Consider the following 14571-nt stretch of genomic DNA (forward strand, 5'->3'; position numbering starts at 1 on the left):
TCTTTTGGGGATGAGGAAAATGTTTTAAAATTAATTGTAGTGATGTTTGCATAGCTCTGTGAATACACTAAAAATCATTGAATTGTACACTTTAAATGGGTGAATTGTATGGTATGTGAATAATTTCTCAATAAAGCTGCTATAAAAACCAAAAAGAGGGACACCTGAGTGGGTCAGTGGTTGAGTGTCTGCCTTCTGCTCAGGGCGTGATCCTGGGCCAGGGATCGAGTCCCGCATCGGGCTCCCTGCGAGGAGCCTGCTTCTCCCTCTGCCTGTGTCCCTGCCTCTCTCTCTGGGTCTCTCATGAATAAATAAATAAATAAAATCTTTAAAACAAACAAAAAGATTACTTGCTACCATCCCAAGATTTCCACTGCCCGTATCTTGGTGCATAGCCTTATTAACTCATTTCTGTGCATCATACATACTTGCTTAAAGAATAAAACTCAGATCACGCCATGTATGTCATTTGAAACATATTGATTTTTTTTTTTTTTTAGAGAGAGAGAGATGGGGAGCAGATGGGAGGGGCACAGGAAGAGAGTGTGGGAGAGACACAATCTTAAGCAGGCTCTACATCCAGCACAGAGTCTGACATGGGGCTGGATCTAGACTTGAGCCAAGATCAAGAGTCGGACACTTAACTGACTGAGCCACCCAGGTGTCCCCATTTGAAAAATATTTTTAATTATAAATGTGTAACTTTGTAATCAGAAAGTATAATCAGGGGCACCTGGGTGGCTCAGTTGGTTAAAGCAGAAGGGAATATGGGTATAATTTCATATGTCTACTGCATTTCTGTAAGGGTACAGAGAAGTTGGCATCAAGGACAGAGAAGTTGGTGAATGGGAAGTGGGTAGTTCTGGAATTTACTTTTTTTTTTTTTTTTAAGATTTTATTTATTCATGAGAGACAAACAGATAGAGGCAGAGACACAGGCAGAGGGAGAAGCAGGCTCCATTCAGGGAGCCCAATGTGAGACTTGATCCCAGGAACCCCGGGATCACGACCTGAGCCAGAGGCCAACTCTCAACCACTGAGCCATCCAGGAGTCCCTGGAATGTATTTTTCATTATACAATATATCTTTTTGCACTTCCATATTTTGCATCTCTCTTTTTTAAACAAAATAATCATCGGGGGAAAGTCTTGTTGATGAAGGAATCTAGATATCTCGGTGTAATGATAGGTGGTGTTAGGCAAACTTGTCACTCACTCCCTTGCTAAACCCCTTTAATCTCCTCCCTTGCACAGTCCTTCTGAGACCTGCATGGTCGGGCCAGGCTCAGTCCTCTCTGTGACATTTCTCCACATGGTCCTTTGATTCCCCTCACCTTGATCATCATTTCCTAGAAGTCTTAAGCTCTCCACCTCCAGAAATGTCAAATGCAGCACCAGCAACTTCAGATAAGCTTCTTTAGGAATTCCAACTCAAGTCGTGGAGTTTCAAAACTAAGAGACCTCCAAAATGCAACCCGCCCCTTACCTTACTACACGTAAGGAGAAGCTAGGCTCTACAATCTGAAGGTACCTGCCTAAGGTCACACAGCTAGTTCTCTGCTATATGTAATTAACCTTAGCAGCTGATCTCTGGAGTTTCATTAAACAAAAGTAGGTTAATAAAAAGGAAGCCTTTAGATTTTAGATATTTGTAGAGTGGAGCTACACTAGGACTTGGAAAATTAATTTGATTTCTTATCCATGAAAATGTCTTCATGATGCCAATGCTCAGAGGGACCAATCAGGCAAAAGAATGTTCCCTAAAAATGAAAAGCCTCTGTGATGTTGGATTCTACCAAGAACTACACAATTATATTTGAAATATATTTGTTTAATTTGAGGAAGAAATTAATTTGATAGTCCTCAGGGCATTCATCCACAGGACCAGCTTTTAAAACCCACATCTCCACAACGCAGCGAAATTAACCATAGTTAAGTAAATTAGAAACTCAAGCAGCTTCAGAATGTGAGCAGGACCACGGACAGTCCTGATGAGCATCTAGCCCTCAAGGTTTCAAGGAAATGGGTCACAGACTGAGATGCAGGCAAAAAGATAAGGCTGTGAGCCCTCTGGGAAACGATTTTCTGAAAGAAATGGACCTACCTGCAAGAGCACAAAAATGATACATTTGAATCCCATTCTCTACACCCTACCTCCCACTTCACAAATATAAATTCATATGCAATCTTCACCGGTTAGGTTTTGTTCTATAATTGTCAGACCTTTTTCAAATATGTGCATTTCTACTTTTATATTAATTCATTAATTAATTTTTAAGTAATTTCTAGGCCCAAGTGGGGCTTGAACTGAGATCAAGAGTCACATGCTCTACTGGTTGAGCCAGGCAGGTGCCTTCTAGCTCTACTTTTATAATGTTTTTTAAAGTTTCTGCTTATAAGAGTAATATGGTATAGAGAAGTTGGAACACATAGACTGGTGTAAAGAAGGAAATATAAGTCAACCATATCCATGATCCAGAGATAATAATGACTGTACCTCTGGGAATATTTTCTTCTAGTTTTTTATCTTAGTGTACATGTGAACATGAGGGATTCATGTGTTTATAAGGGTTACTGAATTAGAATATTAGCTTTATATTCTTTTTTTCAGCTTATGCTTTATTGCTGCCATTTCCAAAATTACTAGATGATTATCATTTTATATACATCTTTGAGTGATTTTTTTTTACATCTTTGAGTGATTGATGATTATTTTCATAGCATAAATTCCTGAAGTGGGATTAAAGTGTCAAAAGGTATACATATTTTTAAGGGGTTTGATACATTGGCATCTAATTATCATCAAGTTGTTTTCCCATTTACACTCTCGACAGCAACGGAGTGTCCTTTATAGTCAGTCTTAACCAAGAATTTGTTCATTTGCTGACACATTACCTGAAATATTTTTTTTTTTAAGATTTTATTTACTTATTCATGAGAGACAGAGAGAGTGAGGCAGAGACACAGGCCAAGGGAGAAGCAGGCTCCTTGCGGGGAGCCCGATGTGGGACTCGATCGCGGATCCTGGGATCATGCCAAAGGCAGACACTCAACCGCTCAGCTACCCAGGTGTCCCTGAAATACTTTATCTGTTTTGTTTGCATGCCCTTTTTTTGAATTTTAAACTTTTTTCATAATGTTCATATATAATTTTATTTTTATTTTTGCCTATTCATAACATCTAACCAACTTTCTGTTAAACAGTACATTTTGTTGATTCATTCAAGTTTTTTATATATTAAAGATTTTAACCCTTTGCATATAGGTTGTAGGTAGCTGGATTCACTACTTTGCTTTCCCCCCCCTTTTTTTTTTTGTTTCCTAAAAAAAAAAAAAAAAAAAAATTAGGGAACAATTTTTATTTTTATTTTTTTTTATTTTATTATTATTTTTTTTAATGATAGTCACATAGAGGAGAGAGAGGCAGAGACATAGGCAGAGGGAGAAGCAGGCTCCATGCACCGGGAGCCTGACGTGGGATTCGATCCCGGGTCTCCAGGATGGCGCCCTGGGCCAAAGGCAGGCGCCAAACCGCTGCGCCACCCAGGGATCCCCGGGAACAATTTTTACATAGTCAGGTCAGCCAATTGTATTTATTTTTTCCATAGCTTTTACTTAACAGAGTCCTTCTCCCATCCAAAGATAGGTATCTACCTATATTTGCTTCGAGTTAATTTATAATTAAAAAAATATTTAATGCTTGTTCCTTCTGAAAATATTTTCAGGAATGGTGTGAGAGGGAGCACTAACAGGATTTTTTCCCAAGTGCCTCAACACTGTTTAATGAATAATCTTTCCTTTCTGCAATGGTTTTGTAAAGCCTCTTTTATCATATGGTTGGCTGGGAGTCGCACACTGGTTTGCATGTAACCTGCTGTGCTAGGAGTGTCTGGATTAACTTTCCCAGTGGGAAGTAACTGTAGGCAGTTTGAGGACTCCCGGGGCAGCTCCCACAGTTCTCTGAATATGGTAGATGGCCAATAAGGTCTTGTATGAAATGAACAATTAATGAGTCATTCATACACCTGGGAAAGTTTAACTGGAAGATAAACAAATGTCTGTCCTGACTGGTTAAATGTTTACTTTTTGGGGCAAGTGTGCCAGGCCTGATAGGATTTTTAGTGACCCTTACAGGTTATGATTTTCTCTTCCACCTCCTACTATTCTGATCCAGTCACTTCCATCTTTGGAATATAATTATGGCTTCTTATGGCCTCAGGATTAGGAATAAATTCCAGATTATTATCATTCAATAAATTCATCATTCTCCAAGAATAGTTAATGATGCAGCTGGATCAGTATTTCTTACACTTGAGTAATATGTAGACACCTCTAAAGGGAAGACAATTCCCACACACCTTCAGTGATGACTTCAATTATTTTTATTAAGATACCATTTAGATAAACTGCATAGTCCTACAGGTACATAGCAAAACAGGGTAGTGGGATCATGGCTAGGTGATATTCATATGATCCAGAATATGCATCATATTAGTTTAACATGATACTAATTTCTTTTAAAAATATTGTAATTGAAGCAAAAACACAAATTTCATGGATTTCATAGAGAACCTGGGGATCCCTGGAGTATGTGTCCTATTTTCAGTCTAACAGAACAGAAAATTGCTTTCCCATAAACCACATCCAACCCTCAAACTTTGCCCTTTTTCTAAGCAGTTTGGATGCCTACCTCATCTTCAAGGCTCAACGTAAGTGTGAATAATCACTAAACTAGATGTAAACTAATCTCCATATGCTCATAACCATTACACAACTGTAAAGCCCAAACGAAATATGAATAAGACTATAAAAGCAATGTTTCAAATAACTTTATTTAATGAGACAGATGACATTGTCTTGCTGAACAAAAATGTCTGCTCACCTTACAAACACAGTCTTGTTGCCTGCTAGGAGGAGGGTTTGTTTTGGTTGCTTCTACATGCCTGTACTGAAGGAACGGACTTGTCAGAATTAGTTCATTCCTTCAACCATTAATCTTTATTTTTCTTCAAGAAACCTTAAACAATTGAACTGCAGCACATCAACCGTCAGGATTCTCATCAACACCAGCTCTAAAACATCCTAATATTCTTCTAGAACTTGCTTCTGGAAGTTGATACGTATAACTAAGCTGATTTTTGCTTTATAGGTTTTAATAAGCCATGTTCTCTATACTGCTAGGAAAGGGAAACTCTTTCTAAAACCAGAAAGAAATGGCTTCAAGATGAAAGAAAATCACTCAAAGTAGCTCCTTAAATATTTTAAATGCAATAATTTCTAAAAATCACAATTTATATTCTGTATTACTTACAATTTGAGTGCAGAGAGGCGGTGGTAGGTCTAAGAGCTTAATTACAAGTGGGAAGCTTTCTGCAAAATTTTATGGAATGAATTCTCCAAATTTTATAGGAAAATATTATACAGGACCCTTAGGTTGCTCAAGACTCTGTTTCCTAATAGTTGTTGAAAGCTGTTGACTTTTAGAAATGAACATGTTGATCTGGGTGTAAAGGAGGAGGATACGCAGAAAACAGAAGAGATGCCAATTCACAATGCAGCAGGCAATTAATTAACAAGAGTCGTGCTCCTGGAAACATATGATGGAAGAGATCTAAGAATCTTGGAATAACAGAAGATGTATTTCTTTCGAGTTACTTTACATGTATGATTTCTCCACCAGAGTTAAATCAGTGGATTAGACAGTGGGGTAAGGCACTGGTTCTCAGCAGGGGGAGATTTTGCTCCCACAGGACATTTAGCAACCTCTGGAGGCGTTTTTTTTTAAACCTCACAACTGTGGAGAGAAGGCATCCTATTAGCATCTAATGGACAGAGGTCAAGGGTGCTGCAACACACCTTACATTGCACAGGGCACATCTCACAGCAATTATCCAGCCAAAGATGCCAACAGTACCAAGGTTGAATGACCCTGGATCAAGGTGTCCAAGCCAAAGGACTGTATCTGGGCTGTATCCTTGTTTGGACAGGGCTTGTGTGACAGGCTGTATCCATGTGTATCCTCCTGCTTTACACATACATGCATGCATGTGCAATCATCAATTTATATTACAAGGCCACAAGAACTACCTAGAATCCTCCCAGATAGTCTCCTGGAATGCAAGGTAGTCCCAGGGAGGTTGGGTTAGGGGGTTTTGTGTTGACAAAGTCACACAAGGCCACTACTGAAGGTACGGATACAACAGTTAAAAGCATAACAGGATTCATTGGTTCATTTATCCACTTACTCAGCAAACGTCTATTGGGCACCCACGTGTTCCAGTCTGCTGGGCATGATGATACACGTGAACACAGCCAACCTGGTCCCTGCCCTCAGGGAGCTTACGGCCTAGGGAGGACTGGGAAGGTTACCAAGAAGAGGCTGGTAAAATGAGGACTCTGTAAATGTACGGGACTGAGGAACATTCACACAGCACCTTGACGGGCTTTCAAGTAAGGGTCATCTCGTTTGAACCCCACGACGAACCTGGAGACAGGCTTTATTCCCTCCCCAGAGGTTAGAGACATGCCCAAGGTCATACAGTTTCTAAGTGGCGGAGCTTCAGCCAAGTGACACGGAGATCCCCGTTGTACTGTTTTACAGAGCAGGGGTACACGTAGGCATTTTTGCTTGATTGACCTGGAGTTTCCTCTCCCGATTCTCGGCAAGCAAGCGTGCAGGTACGGAGTCCCCTTGCGAAAAAACGCCCCCCCCCCCCCCGACTTCTCCAACCTATTGCTTATGTAACACCTGGGGGTTATTTCCTAGCTGTCTCACGTATATGTGCCTTACGTTCCTAATTGGATTGTAAACTCCTGACCTGCAGGGACCAGATCTTCCATTTCCTTTGCAACCTTTTGCAGCACTGCAGTCACCCAATAAATGCCTGCTGCATGAATGAACCTGTAGAGATAAAAATACTTTATGGTATCCCCATTTATTGGTTTCAGGCTCTTACTCTGCTTTGTGATAGGACTGTACATTATAAGCTTCTAGAGGGCAGAGGAAATGGCTTGGTGCTTTCCTTGCACTCAGCAGGCACCATGCAAAATTTGATCCCCGCATGCCTTTTTGATGCTCTGGATAATATTAGCACACTGGAGTGTTTTCGCGTTTCCAAGGACCGAGGTTGTCAGCCTCCGTGCGGCGGGGAATGTTCCTTCCTTTCCGCAGTAAGCTGCCCTGGCGCCTAGGACGGGGCCAGATCGCCGCAGAAGCCCCCTCCCCCGCCCCCCGCTCATTTTTATCGCTAAGGAGGCCGACTGCGAGGATGGCAAGCTCTTGCATAACCCCGGACCTCGCGGGGAAGTGAGCAACGTGGAAGGGGATTCGGAGGCGCACGCCGAGCCCCGCCGCCCGCGCCCCCCGCGCCCCGGGAGCCGTCCCGCCGCCCCCCCGCGCCTACCTGCGCGCCCGCCCGCCCGCCTCTCCGCCCGGCCCCGCTCCGGCCTGGCCGCCGCCGCCCCGCCTCCCAGGACCCCGCGCCCGGCGCTCGCTGCGTCCTCGGCCCGGCGGGGGCGGCGGGGGCGGCGGGGGCGGCGGGGCCGGCGGGGCGGGGGCGGGGGCGGCGGGGCGGGCTCGGCGGGGCGGCCGGGCGGCGGGGCGGGCTCGGCGGGCTCGCCCCCGGCCGGGCGCCTGCAGGGGGCGCGGGCCCGGCCCCGCCCCGCCGCCTCCCTCTCCCTCCCGGCTCCTGGATCCGCGCCGGGAGGAAATGATGTGTTGCTGCCTGGTTAATCACAGCTCCAGACACCCATTGGCCGAGCGCTCCGCAGCCACTTCCTCCTCCTCCTCCTCCCGCCGCTCCCGCTCCTCCCGCTCCGGCTCCTGCTCTTCGCAGCCGCCGCCGCCGCCGCCGCCGCCGCCGCCGCCGCCGCAGCCTCCCCTCCGCGCCCGGGAACTTTCCTACTCCGGGGCCGCCTCCCCGCCTCCCCGCCGCCCGCCGCCCGCCAGCTCCCCGGCCGCGCCCCGCCCGCGCCCCCGCGCCTCGGGAAGTTTATCCCGCCGCCCCCTCCCCTTCCTCCTCCTCCTCCTCCTCCTCCCCCGCCTCCCCTCCCTCCCTCCCCGGCTCTTCCCCGGTGGCCGCCGCCGCCGCCGCCAGGCTGCCCCCAGCCCCAGCCAGCGCGCCGGCCCGAGGGCAGGAGCGCCCCGGCCCCGCCGCCGCCGCCGCCGCCGCCGCCGAGTTCCGGGCTCGCCCGCCGCCCGCACGCCCCGCCCGCCCCGCAGCGCCCGGAGGGCTCGCTCCCCGCCTCCCGGCTCAGCCCGGCCGCGGCGGGACCAGAGGTGAGGGCGGGCGGCGGGCGGGCGGGGCGGGGGCGGCGGGGCCGGGCCGGGGCGGCGGGCGGCGGGCGGCGGGCGGCGGGCGGGCGGCGGGGGCCTCGCGGGCGCCCCCGGTGCCTCCTCCCCGCAGCCTCCCCGCCGGCGGGGCCAGCGCCTTGGAGCCCGGCCGTCCTGCCCGGGGCCGCTCCGTCGGGGCCGCGTCTCCGCTCCCGGCCGCGTCGGCCCCGCCGCCGAACGCCGGGCGCTTCCAGGAGGAATTTTCTGCGGAGACGCAGCCAGTAAACTCCGCTGAACTCCCGCCCGCCCCCCGGGCTTCCGAGCTGCAGTTTCAAAAAGCTTCAAAGCCAGGAATGTGGGATTCGTCTCCCGATCCCCAGAAGGCGAATGTGGTTACAGATGTTGCACGAGACTTTGCCAAGTTTAAAGCCCTTCGCTCACCGCCGTAACCCGGCAGCGAGGCTGGAGGCCGGGCGGGGGCGCCGCGCAGGGGCCGGGGCCGGGGCCGCACCGCTCGCCCCGGGCTCTAGGCCGCCGTCGGTCTGTCCGGCCCGCGCCAGACGTGGCTCCCCTCCCCCCGCGCCCGCAGCCCCCTTTCCCCGGAGTTTTGAACGCTCCCTGCCTGGGGGAGAAGCTGCAGAGGAAGCTACCGAGGGAGGAAAACACACTGCGGGAGGAAAGTCATGGTTAAAAAGTTGTGCTTAATTTGGCTTTTGGAAGGTGGTAGCAGAGTAATCAGTGGATTTGTTCGTTTTGTTGGGCTTTCTTTTGTGTGTGTGTGTCTGTTTCAGAGAGATGGAGAGAGAGGAGACTAGGAGTGATGGCAAGTAGGGGATGGGAAAGAGGACTGGCCTCATGCACAGTTTGTATTGTTTTTGAGAAGAGGCCGTCTAATTGAGACTTAGATAGAACCCAGTGGTTTTAAAGAATCCTGTCCCAGAGATGCAGACTGCTCTGACAGCCCAAGGGAAGGCGGTGGCAAAAAATAGACACCACCTCCCTTTTCCCCCAAAAAAATTCTTCCTGGAAAGGTGGTGTTAAGAAATTTCAGAGATGGGCTGATCCAAGTGGCAGGCCTTAAATGGAAACACTATAGTATGTCTTGGCACTTGTCTCTGGAGGTGGGTGGCTGGCTGGGGGCCCGGGCTTGGGCAGCCAGCAGACACTAGACTTGTGCTGACCTCAGACACTGGCCTCGCCATCCAGCTTTACAGTATGCTTTGGTATGAAATAGGGGCCTCCCCTGTTTAGCTGGTGGGGACAGAGGGGTCAAGAGGTTGTCCTAGGCCTGGACGGGACTTGGATCACCTGGCTCCTAAGACCTAATCACTTTGTTTTGTGATGCAGTCGTTTCTGTTTTCTGGCCTGGAACTAAACACACAAAACAAAAACCAAAAAGGAAGTCTTTTGAAGCTGCAATGTGTGGGTCTTAAATCGACGGAATTGTGTGGTGGGTTAATAGCATTTCTGCTTCACCCCACATGCACGCAAACACTCAGAAGGTGGTGAATGATGTTGCAGTAAATTCTGGATAAATGGCAAAACTCAAGAGCTGGGAGGGGGGCTAGAATGGGTTCATACCCTCCTTTTCTGGAGTTCGGGTGAATTTTTCTTGAAATGGAGAGAGCGGGTTTTAAGTAAAACTCGATTTAGGTAGTGGTGTTACAACTTTTGTACCTTGGAAGAGAGTGATCATTTGAATCCGAGTGAATTTCTTGTTATCTCTGAGTAATTTAAAAGAATATTAAGGATGCTGCTTTGAGATGGAGGAGTTTGCCTTCTTCAGGAATGTAATTAATTTCAGAAGTGGGGACCTTAATGCCATTAATAGCATTGTAATGATTTTTTTCACAGTAGTGATTTACCAAATTTTCTGCCTCTGTCCACCAAACAGCTAACAGTGATTGAAGCAGTGGAGACTATGACTTACCTTAGATTGCACTGAACCAATACTGTGAGAATCATGATAGACTTCTAGGTAGGGTTGTTGGATCAAGTAGTCCAGCCTTATGGGGGAGGAAGGGACAGGGCAGAGATGCGCTTGAAAAATGATCCTGTTATTCAAGGTCATGAGGTGAAGATTGAATCAATGTGTGTGTGTGTGTGTGTGTGTGTGCGTGCGCGCGTGCGTGTGCGCAAAAAGTACTTTAGACAAAGAGGAGCTGGGACTGGGAACAGTCCTCTATGCTTGTTCTGCTATTGGATCTCTGCATCTTGATTTATCTTTATGTGAAGGGGTCTAATGTACAACTTGTTAGACACTGGGGAGAAGTACACTGTTAATGGTAGCAAAAACCCTTTGATATGTTTGAATGAATTTGGTGACAGATATGTTGGGGAGCACCGGATATGTGCTAGGCACAGTGCTCAGCTCTTCACATGCATTTTTCATTACATTTTCACAGCAACCACATGTTTTATTATTATTTCACTCTTATGATGAGGAATTGAGGCTTCCTGAAATTGAGTAGTTGCCCTAGTTGTATGTAGAGCTAGTCCTCAGTGGAGTCAGGATTTGAACCAGGAGTTTGTGGGACTCTGGAACGCGTGTCCTCAGCCCCTTTTGGCCAGTGTTTGACAAATTTCATTCACTCATACACTGTCTTCAGGAGTTTGTTATGGCTAAGTTTCAGTCTATTAATTATTTAGTGTTTTTCTTTAAAGTGGTGATTGCCCTTAGAAAAACTTAAAAGATGTCATCTTTTAAGAAGAACCAATATATCATTGCCTTATTTGGAAAGCCAACTCCCTTGTTAGTAATAGGATGTAATCATAAAGATGCATTTGTACTCATAATAAAACCCCAGATTCAGGACAATGATTAAATGATTACCGTGTGTGTGTGTGTGTGTGTGTGTGTGTGTGTGTATTTTGCAGGGACCTGGGGAGGTTCAGGGAGGAAGAAGTAGGTAGATGATAGAGCATTGATGACCTTCTGGGGTTTTGGGTTGGGTGGTGGGTTCAAGGGTGCTGATTTTATTTTTAGACTTTCTAACCTACATACATGATACATATTTTTTGGTAAAAAGATAAAGAAAATTAAACACATGACTATTAACATAATGACTACTTGGGGAATATTTCCCTGCACTATGATGACTGTAGACAGCTCGGTGCCTGTGCGAAGTAGGCACGCAAATGCTGTTGGCTGATTGATAAGACCCCAGGTGATAATTTTAAAGCAAGTTGATTGTTGTCATACCTGAAGGAGATTGAGGTATGTCCCCCTTTTCTGTATTCTCCTGCTTCCACTCTCGTTTCAATACTGTGACCAACATCAGAGCGTGGGCTGCAGTGGTTTCTCCTGACTGTGGTTAGGGGAGGCTAGGGCTGAGCGGAAGCTGGCACTTGTCAGTCTCACCTCGTCGCATACATCTAGTACTCAGGATGGGTCAGAAAACGCTGTCATGAAGTGTTACAGTGCTTTCATTTTTACCCAGTGGGCACGTGTGACCATTCAGGCTGGGAAGCTGGGATTTAAGTTAAAGCAAAGCCTGGGTAAGATGTTAACAGCGTTAAACTGGCGAGGCTGAGAAGTGAAGCCATCAGAGATTTTAGTTGGAGTCCACATGGTCTCCTGTTTTACTTTCCCAAGCAAATATTGGGCACTGTGGCTTTATTCCTGGAAATGAGAATTTGAATTCGGTTTCCTGGTACAAAATGCCTTCTTTGATCTCCGGGAGTGAGAACTTTGTGTTTCTTTCTGTGGCCAGTTGCAGCTCTCCGAAGAACCAAGTGGAAGGTTTACCTCTTCTTTTTTAGCAGTTGGTTGGCCCTAGACTGCTCTTGCTTGCCCTGCTAGTTTAAGCAGGATTTGTCTGTTGGGAAGGGCATTCAAATCAAAGACTCCTTTTGAAAGAGCTTCCCGAAGATGGTGTGGTTGGCAAACCGTGGCCTTTGGTTCAGATGGGAGGTGGTTCTGTTTGCATTCACGCTCCCCAAATTAACTAACGACCCCCAGCAGCTTCCTTTTTGAAGTTGAAACAGATACTTCCCTGTCCCCAATATTCAAACCAACTGCCCAGTTGAATAATATTCCTGTGCTCTCAAATGCATTTAGGGAAATCTGAGCTTGTTTATATGTCTAAAGACTCTTCTGTGATCCATGAGAGTTTGTTTTCCAGAGCCACCACTACTCATTTGTTTGATTTTTGGGTTTCAGTCTCTGACCAACATTCCACTTTGCCCATTCGGGTTGCTTCATTGTTTGCTCTGGGTACTTGGCCTTTATTTCTGCGATCAGGAAAGTGACTCTGAATTTTAGTTTTTCCAGATTTTGTGGAGGTTCATGCCATAGGTGGGGTTTGATCTTTGGACAATGGGGCCAGCTCAGGGGGTCCCCTTCAGCATAGGTATCCTCATGGTTCTTCTCTCAGGTGTCCTCATAGTTTCAGCACTTTCTCATCATGGAGGCCAAGCCTTGGAGTCGGTCTTTTTGCGTTGCCCTTCCCCCCACTTTTGGGGACGGCCAAATCCTCAGGGCTCTGGGTAATCTCGGTGCAGGAATGCGTCCTGGATTTCGCCTTTTGGCATTTTCCTAGCATTTTATCATCTTTACTACTCATTCTGTACTGATTGATCTTTTTGAGGGCAGAGACTTCAAGTTATTCACCCCTCCGTCTATTTGTTTGACACCATTCATTCTCCTTCACCAACTTCAGACCTTTCAGAATTCTCTCACTGGGCTCTTTGAGGGCAAGGACTGTGTCTTATTCTTTGGTCTATGTTTTGTACCTAACCCAGTGCCTGGCCCCGACTACACAGTCAGTAGGTGGTTTTTTAATTGTCGAGAGAATGACTGTATGATTGCGTATTAGAGAAGCAGACAAGCCCAGTACTCTAGGGAGTCAGGGAGGCAGCCTGAAAGCAGAGGATACCAGACACAGAAGTCCTTAAGCATAAGTTTGGGAAGAAGGGATGAAAGACATAAGAGCTTGGTGTTGTAACATAGTGGATTCAACAAGCATTTATTGAATTCTTTTAAACTTAATGCTTCCTATTGTTTTTGGGTCTAAGGGCAAAACCTTTTTTGGGGAGGAATATCTCAACTCATATTTAATATCCTACAGAGCATGGAATCCTGTGATACTGAGTGCATGGCTGGGACTCTTGGTGAGTTGACTCCTTCACACTGACTTTGTCCTGTTGCATATGTTCACAAACAGTTGACAGTGAAAACAGTATGGTAGGCAACACTCCCGTGGAGGTGGAATATGGATGACCTCTTTGGAAAATGGAGAGATTCCAGAGTGAACTTCTCTTTTGATAGGTTTTTAAGGGCCGATTTGAGTGGGCATGCCATGTCGACCTTTTCTGCTTGAATGCTTGGTAGCTGGGTGCCTTGCTCGTCTGTGAAAGCTAGGATGGGTCCTCACTAGCCTCCACTCAGCATGGATGACATTGAAAATAAGATCGCTCTGGGGTGCCTGGCTAGCTGAATTGGTAGAGCATGCTGCTCTTGATCCTTGGGGTCATGAGTTCAAGTCCCACATTGGATGTAGAGCTTACTTAAAAAAAATTGTAACACAGAGAAAACAAGATTGCTCCAGTTTTTCTTTTTTCTTTTTAAAGCAATCATGGAAGAATTATTGATTGAACTTCTAAAAATAACCTTGAGTTTGATGGGAAATGTACAGAGGAGATAAAGGAACATAGGAGTGGTCTGAGACAAAGCTGGATATTAGATGTGTGGGATGGTACTTGGAATTTGAAGAGACTGGATACTGAGAAAGATGTGCAATAAAAAGAACTTGAGAAAAGGCATTCTGGTGTAGAGGGGATGAGTTGAGATATTTTAAGCCAAACTTCCTCTATTGTAGCTACTGGTGAGTGGTGGGGTACTCTTCGTGAAAACATAATGTGCCTGATGGATCACTCTCCTTAAGTTATAGGTTAATACTTATAAGTTATACTTTAATACTCACTTATAAGTGAGTACCACTAAGGAAGCTGAAGCTTTTGGACTCGTAACTTGATGTCAGGGACTTAACACAAGATAGAAATATATACATAGGACAACCAGTAGGAGGGAAAAGTGTAGGTGGTTATCTGGAGTAACCTTTATCTTCCTTTTGAGAATAAGGAAAATGGTAAGGGACAAGTGTGCCAAGTGATATATTTTTTTTAGATGTTTTTGAACTTGAGGAACTGAACTGTTGTGCACAACAGGTGGCAAGAACAAATATTCTCTTACTTTATGAGTGTGGCCCTAGTAAAAAATGGAAAATCTCAGTCCCTGGAGATTATATAAACATAAATGTTCTATTTCAGTGTTTTAAAAACATTTTTTACTCGCAGCAA

The 14571-nt window shown here is 46.1% G+C and overlaps 1 protein-coding gene across 2 annotated transcripts in view; it reads left to right on the plus strand.

Annotated features, from left to right (window-relative positions):
- The first annotated feature begins 8171 nt into the window (after window positions 1-8171).
- The window catches only part of ACVR1 (activin A receptor type 1), a 126263-nt gene continuing 119863 nt past the window's right edge, over window positions 8172-14571 (plus strand). For both annotated transcript variants that reach the window (XM_072811381.1, XM_072811378.1), the window contains exon 1: window positions 8172-8277. The gene's annotated coding sequence lies outside the window, so the exon portion shown is untranslated. The remainder of the gene's footprint in view (window positions 8278-14571) is intronic.

This window comes from Canis lupus, chromosome 34, assembly GCF_048164855.1.
Source record: "Canis lupus baileyi chromosome 34, mCanLup2.hap1, whole genome shotgun sequence".
Classification (NCBI taxonomy): domain Eukaryota; kingdom Metazoa; phylum Chordata; class Mammalia; order Carnivora; family Canidae; genus Canis; species Canis lupus.